The sequence below is a fragment of the Leptinotarsa decemlineata genome, unplaced genomic scaffold, assembly GCF_025532065.1.
Source record: "Leptinotarsa decemlineata unplaced genomic scaffold, Ldec_3_MD MMD2_P_RNA_scaffold_9, whole genome shotgun sequence".
NCBI lineage: Eukaryota > Metazoa > Arthropoda > Insecta > Coleoptera > Chrysomelidae > Leptinotarsa > Leptinotarsa decemlineata.
In genome coordinates, this window is record NW_027412536.1 from 16,596,658 (window position 1) to 16,604,789 (window position 8,132).

The window sequence follows — 8,132 nt, forward strand, 5'->3', positions numbered from 1 at the left end:
TTAAAAAAAATTTCTTTGGAGTGAAAATCCTATGAAATTTTGTAAAATTAATATTACATATAAGTAAGTAGAATGAATGCAACTTACAAGTTGTCTTTGAAGTAGTCTCAAAATCAGAATATTTGAAATGTTCACCACATAACCTAGAATGATCAGTACATTTGAACTTTACTATCCTCAAAGATTTTTCCCATTTTCTTCTCATAACAGTATCTTCGGGTCTTGTTCTGTAAGATGAAATGAATACATTTGAATAAAAAAAACCCATTCCAGAAAGAATTTGACGAATTATGGATGTTATTTGAGAATTTCTATATTTTGTGTTGGGGTTCATTCTTACTCGACAAATTCTAATAGCTTTTTGATATTCACGACAACTTTTATGATGAGAGAGTTATTTTAATAATTGTTTTCAATCGCGTAAATTTCAGATCGTTGAGTAAATTCATGGCCGGCCATGAGTTGATGCCCATTTTGAAAACCGCTAATTGTCGGGTTTCGCTTGTCGCTTCGACAAATCCATGGCTAGAAGTGGGTGCTGTTACACTGATAGGTCGAACGAGATATTTTGATGTAAAACATCTATAGTCTCATGTAAAATCGATTGCTGGCGTGGCGATGCATGTCGTTGCGAGGGGTCGCTATACCCAAGCGACTGTGCGATTATCTTCCCACTGTTTGGCGTCAATCTTTCTCTCTCGCAACATCGAGCTAGGACACATATAGTGTTTACAGTTGTCTTTACTATAGTATACATAACCTGTGTTTTACAAATGTTTTTAAAAATAGTCAACAATGAAATATATCTGACAGTGATAATTAATAAAGTGAACCTCCTGCAAAGAACACGACTACGACACTACATCAAGTCATCAGTTAGTTAATTATATTTTTATATTTTATTATTGAAGTGTGCATTTATCTGTGAATTAAGCCCACGTATATTTGCTCTATCTAACAGTATATAATATTCTTATATTAATTTATTAATTTTAATTTCATTCTTATGGAGAGTAATAGCGAGGAGTGCACGAGTGTTCTCATTTCTCATTAAATAATTAATTAATTTTCCAATGATGTTGGAATTTATATTGAAACATTCATTAGTGATATGTATAATCTTCATTGTTACAAGTATATTGCAAAAACTAGATTCAGAGTATTCAGATTGATTCTATTATACAGGGTGTAGCACCCCATACGACACGGTCCCTTTGAACCAAACCAATATTTTTTTCGGGAATTCCTCCATTTCATTATACGTAAACTCAATAAGGCTACAGAAAAAAAGCATTTTGGAGGGTGGCTCAAAAAAGTGTGACATGAAAGTTCATTAAACTTTCGTATAGGTCAGGAAAAAATAATATGATTTCATATGAGGTACTATGTACCTAATTATAACCGTTCTTGAATCATTGATTTATTTTTATGAAAATGCTAAGTACAATTGGAAACAAACATCAACATGTGTTGAAATCATCCCTTCAAATTATATTTCACAGAATGTTCAAAAATCATTGTCACTTTATTATAATTTCGGGCGAAGATAACTTTGTTATTTCAAATAGAAAACCCTGTATTTTCTTGGTCTGAACAATATAACATTCAATTATCTTTCATTTTATTTTGGAGTTCCGTATACGTCACCTAAATATTTCTTCATATATTGGCTTTTTCAAATAGTAGTTGTTACTCTATGCATTCTTTGAAACAAAATAGCTTTGAAACGACATTTATTTGATTTGCTCACAGAATTCTCATTGACAGTTGTTATACTTCACTTCTTCGAAAATATTTACTGTTCACTGAAATGAAGTTATCACATTTATATTCATATTCATATTCAATATTCAACTGAAACAACAACAAAAAATTAAACACGCATGTATTAATTTAAAATAGATGCTTGAAATGACGACCATCCTGTTGAATACAAAGATTCGCTCTCTCTATGAAAGACTGCTTGAAATTTAATAACATTTGAGGCGTCAGTCACTTTTTGAAAAGCAGCCTTATTCTCTTCTTCAAGTTTCCAGTGTGATTGGAGAAGTGTCTTGAACATCATCCGTTGTCTGATATTCATCGGCACATTCTCTAGAAGCTCAGGCAGATTATCACCAGTGTAAAGGCAGCCATGGGTTCAGCCACGAATTGGGGGAATTTACCGTTATCGGAAAAGAGTACGCCAAGCCACCATTGGTCGTTAAAATTCATATCTAGCTATGAAAATGTGTCTTTTAGAAGAATAATTTCATGAATATTTTTAACACCTCGGAAGATGTGTTAAAAATAATCATTTGGTACTGGGAAAAACTCCAGTAATATTCATAACTACACCAAAGGTTCCAAACAGTGCATACCTAATAAGTGAATAATTTCATGGCCAGCAATGAAAATTTTCACATGAAACGATAGTTTTCAACTTTTCAATAATACCTTTACAGTCTTCGACTTTGTCGCGGAAAAGTACACCCCCTGCAACCCCTTCCGACATTTTGATTAAAAAATCATATCTTTTGAAAAATTAGTGCTGCTAGAGATATTTTCACATATAACGAAGGTATTCGGCGTATTCTATCATACCTATAAGGTCCTCGATTTTGTCGCGGAAAAATACACCCCCTGCAACACCTTCCATCATTTTGATTCAAAGAATCATATCTTTCGAAAAATTTGTGCTGCTGGGTAAATTTTCACATATAACGAAGGTATTTGGCGTATTCTATGATACCTTGATGGTCCTCGATTTTGTCGCGGAAAAATACACCCAATGCAACCACTTCCATCATTGTATTTAAATAAATCATATCTTTTAAAAAATTTGTGCTGCCGGAGATATTTTCACGTAAAACTGTCGTAGTCGGCATATTTTGTAACAACGATACTGTCTTCCTCCGTTTAACAAATAGGATTCAAAACTATTATTGTAGATCTTGTTAGTTTACTTTTTTCCCCACCGCCTTGCGGTAAAGTAACAGGCGCGTTTTTTTAATGTGTTTTCCCCAGGACGCCTCATCCACTTTGAATAAATGTCAACAAGTAAAAATATTTGTTGCTTAAAAAAAATATTTTCATAACAATAAATAAATGATTTAAGATTTTCTATAATCAATAAAACCTAACCATATTGATAGAAAAAATAATAAGTTGATATTTAAAAAAAATCAATAGTATTTATGCATAATAAAATAAAAATGACTCCGTGCAAATTAAACAAATGCTCGAAATTGGAAATTGATTCATTGTATTTCCATTTCAAGCAAATAATCAAGTACGTAAGTGTATTCAATATAAAAACTCCAGAAATGAATAAAATACTTTTGGAAAAAAATTAAAATATACTTAATGACATTTCACTGATGAATCAGTACTATCTCCATCTGGTCGAAAAAACTGAATATCTTTGTGATCAGTGGCCAGAAATAGTACTCCATTTCCTACAAAGCAAACATTCACTGTTCTCCATTGGGGAACAAACATCATGAAATTTTCTATTACATATTCTGCAATTATTGTAAGAAACATCAACGGTTTCATTTCTGCAAATGAGGCAAATATTTCTGTGATCACAGTCAGACTGTTCTGAAATATTATTCATTAAAACTATTCTCAAATCATCCATGTTTGCCGGTTCCAACACAGGTTTTCCTCTAAAAAGCTACATGAAAAAGTAAGATACATAAACACCGCAGTTGTATCCATCTCTTTGTTTGATGTGTGGGATACTTTCATTTCAGCACTGCCAAACGTTCTATACACTTTCTTAGCTATTTCTGTTCTGTGTGCTACCGATTCATCAACATACCCTTCAGCGACCGTTGATGACTTCCAACCGCCATGTTTCTTTAGTGTCATCAAGTCTCCCCCAGATTCAACCAAAAGTGTAGCAGACGATCTTCGAAATGAATGACCTGTAAATAATAATAATATAATAATATGATAATAATAATAATAATAATAATAATAATAAGTTTATTTACCAAAAAAAAATGTTACTACTTAATCAACACTAGAATTAATTGTTATTGAGATGTAAATACACATGGAATTCCCACTAAAACTAAAGTTGCGCGTGGGATTTGCACAATTAATTTTTTTTTATATTTACAATATACAGTGGTTTGAATTGGTCTCACTTTGTTAATTTCTATATTGATTCTTAACATTTTGACACTTTTTTTAGATATGACTACGATAAAGTTAACAATACACAAAAAACAGTAAACAAACAATTTGCGAATTATTAGAATTGACAAACTATATTGATCCATATAAAAATTTAATAATAACATAATGCCTTATGAATTGGCATTTTCAAGTTGAAGAAAATTAGGCACTGCTTCAGGTACCTTATAAAACTGATTGCTACCCACAACCTGATTGATACATTTTCCATTGCTATATGCATAAAACAGGCGGCGATCCTTTGCTGCTGCTGGACGAAGGGCTATGTACATTTGATAAAATTTAATATATTCTTCAGTAACTACAAATCTCCTGCTCACATAATTCTTTGTTTGCTTGAGTTTCACAATTAATAACGTTCCCGAATCTTCAATATCATCTAATGTTACCTGGCTGATTTCACAATTTCGACAAGCCCCTGCAATCCCAAAAATCGAGGACCATGAAAGTATCATACAATATGCTAAATACCTTCTTTTTTGTGAAAATATTTCCAGCAGCACAAATTTTTCAAAAGATATGATTTTTTTATCGAAATGATGGTAAACGTATTGACAGAAATAACTGAAATACATGGAATGGCTGGACAGAGTAAGATTCATGAGAAAATGAATTACGAAATGATATGCAGATTACAAGATGGATAGAGGAATAACTTGAACTTTCATTCTCTTTCAATTTTTATTTGAAAAACAAACTTCGTTATGAATTATTATTCATAGATGTAATACAGTGTGTCTCACTTCTCATGGAAACACCCCCGTATCTTCCGTAATATTCAAGGTAGAACGATGAATCTCTCTGGACTGATGAAAATGCTCAAAATGCACCTACCACCTGAATGGGGTTGGCCAAAGTGATATACACTGTCCGCCACTCGCGATGGAACACCCCATTTTTACGGTAAAACATATTAGGGGGCAAAATTCCTTCAGATTCGTGATCAGGACTACCAACTTACTACGGTTACACTTTTTTCCTGAAAAAAATTCAGTCCTGAAAAATCCGAATTTGTCTCACTTTTTATGGAAACACCCCCGTATCTTCCATAATATTCGTGGTGCAACAATGAAACTCTCAGGACTGATGGAAATGCTCAAAATGCACCTACCACCTGGATGGGGTTGGCCAAAGTGATATACACTGTCCGCCATTCGCGATGGAACACCCCATTTTTACGGTAAAACATATTAGGGGGCAAAATAGGCTCAAAATTCCATCAGATTCGTGATCAGGACTACCAACTTACTACGGTTACACTTTTTTCCTAAAAAAAAATTCAGTCCCGAAAAATCCGAATTTGTCTCACTTTTTATGGAAACACCCCCGTATCTTCCGTAATAATTGAAAGTAGATTTTTTTTTGGTTTTGGCATCAAAACATGAACGAAATTGTTTAAGAGAAACTCGACTTTTGTTTTCACATGAATAATTTAATTTTTATTTTGTTGTCAGGAAAGTTATTCCTTCTCAATAAGAGAGAAAATGGTAATTTTGTAAGAGGCACGGAAACATATAATCAGTGAGGTTTTAGGATGGTTAATGTTAGTTCATATTCTCTTTTTCCCAGTATTAAAAAAAACAAGAATATTTTGTGGCGAAAAATGTTATGTAGTTCAAAATTCTTTCGAAGTACTACTTTCAAAATCACATTCTCAATTAAGAAACAAAACAATCAATTTCAAATATTTAACTGTTGACAATTTTATATTTTCGTGCCTTCTATGAAATTTTCACCCCAATCGAATACATTTTTTGACCCATGGTAACGAAGAAAGCATTTCTGTGAACGGCGAGGTGTCTAATTAGAACAAAAGTTCCTCTGCAGGTCAACTCAAATGAAAAAAATATTGATATAAGTGAATGAATAGAAGCAAACCAATATTGAATAGAAATTGATGGGGTAGATGGAGAATCCTTCATTAAAGAAATTTCCTAATTCAATTATAGAATAAAAGTAAGACCACTGTCTAGTTATGGTAGAACAGGCCAGCGTAGGAACGGGCTGAGAGTCGAACTGAGTAGGTTTTCGGTATTTAAACTGTTCCTATGACGCAGGTTCTATCGATTGAGGCAGAAATGGAAAACATTATGGTCGTAAACCTGAAGCGAATGAAACAGAGAAATCCAATGACAGCAATAAAAGAGCTGCATGCTGAAATAGATAAAACAGCTGAATATTATAATGAGATGAGAGGAAAATCAAATGATGAATTCATCAACATAAATTATTATCCACAAATTGAATTTCTATTTGACTTTTGATCGATGGAATGATCTGAAAATGAGTCCAAATCATCCCGACGAGCACTCAAACCAACTAAATCATCATGAATGAATTTTCTTAAGGTTTTGTCAATGATATGGCATACAACTCTTTTTTATAAACTCTTCATCAATGTAGCAACAGAAACATGTTGAGAAACGTGAAACAAAGAGAAGAAAACAACTGTTGAATGACCGCTTGTTCATCAGGTCTATGAAATGGAAAAAAACTGTTTGATAAATTGGACTGATTTTTTCATTTATGATGATTTTTTTCAGTTCTCTGAATATATTTTATTTGAAAAACATGAAATAACATAAGTAGAAACCGCCACCATCGAACAGACATTTGGTCTTTGTGTCTGATATGTTATGAATGATTGATGAATTCAGTTAATTTTGTCATCTATATATTTTTCTTCATATACCGTTAATAAATCTGGTAACGGAAATTTCGGAAATCTGGGATAACATAAGTAGAAAACTACTTCACGTTCAATTGGAACAAATTTCCAAACCTAAGCAATGACCAGAGCTGATGAGTCCCTTTTTTATCTCGGCCACAAAATATTTCTTCCATTTCCAAAGCATGAATAAAATTCAGATAAAATATCGTTATTTAGGAAGACTCACAATGAAAAAATGATTGTCTGGAATATGTAGCGTTCTTCTTGCTGAAGTATTACAATCTTTCTGGTTTTGAATTATCTTCTGAGAGCCCATAACGCAAAGCATTGAAAATGCAAACTGTGTGTATGGAATAGATAATTCCGGATGACACACTTGAATGACACTGCAAAATCACTTGATAGTCTGGTTCACATGTACTCGATTTAGCTCTTTTTGGTGACATTTTTCAGCCCTGTCCAAAAATTACGACCAAGGTGTCATTCAATTCGTATTTTTGCCTAGAAAGTTTGAGGGAAGGTCCGAAAACGCACCGATGAAAATTACAAAAGTTATAAACAATTAAGTGAAAAATAAATGGGGCTTTAGTTTTTCTTAATATCTCGGAAAATTTCCAAAATTTTGGAAAATTGAAAAAAGATTTGAAAAGATCAATGAATTTGCGTAAAAAAAGTCCCGATTCCCGAAACTGTATCTCGATTATTTATAATTTTTACAGAGCCCTGAAAATAGATCCAAAAGCGGGTAGTCTGGCTTCCGCGCGCCTTTCGTCACTCTGACATAAAAACAAAAAATTATTTAAACATATTAAATGTAAATATTAAGGAATGAAAAAATTCATGTAATGTTGGGATACATCAATGAACAATAATCCGCACTCAAAAAATGTTTATCCCAATTTTAACGTTAATTATAAATTTGTTAATTAATAACTTTTCTGAATTGAAAGTTAATAAAAAAATCCCTATAATTATTAAACTAAAACCCTGGCATTTTTTCCTCTGTTGAAGTTATCCCTAATAGGCAAAAAAATAGATTATCGTTGCCAAAATAAAAAAATTATTTTCAACTTTTTTATTAACAATTGAAATTTATAATTTGATAAAAAAAACATAACAATTTTTTTTTGAATTTTTTACAGCTATTGTTAATAGATTTATTATAAACAAATACATTGTTCATAAGCAATTCGAAAATTTTTTTTTGCATTATGTTAATTGAAAAAAATGATGATTTTTAGAAAAAAATGGTTTCTTAAAAAAATGTCTTTGTTGC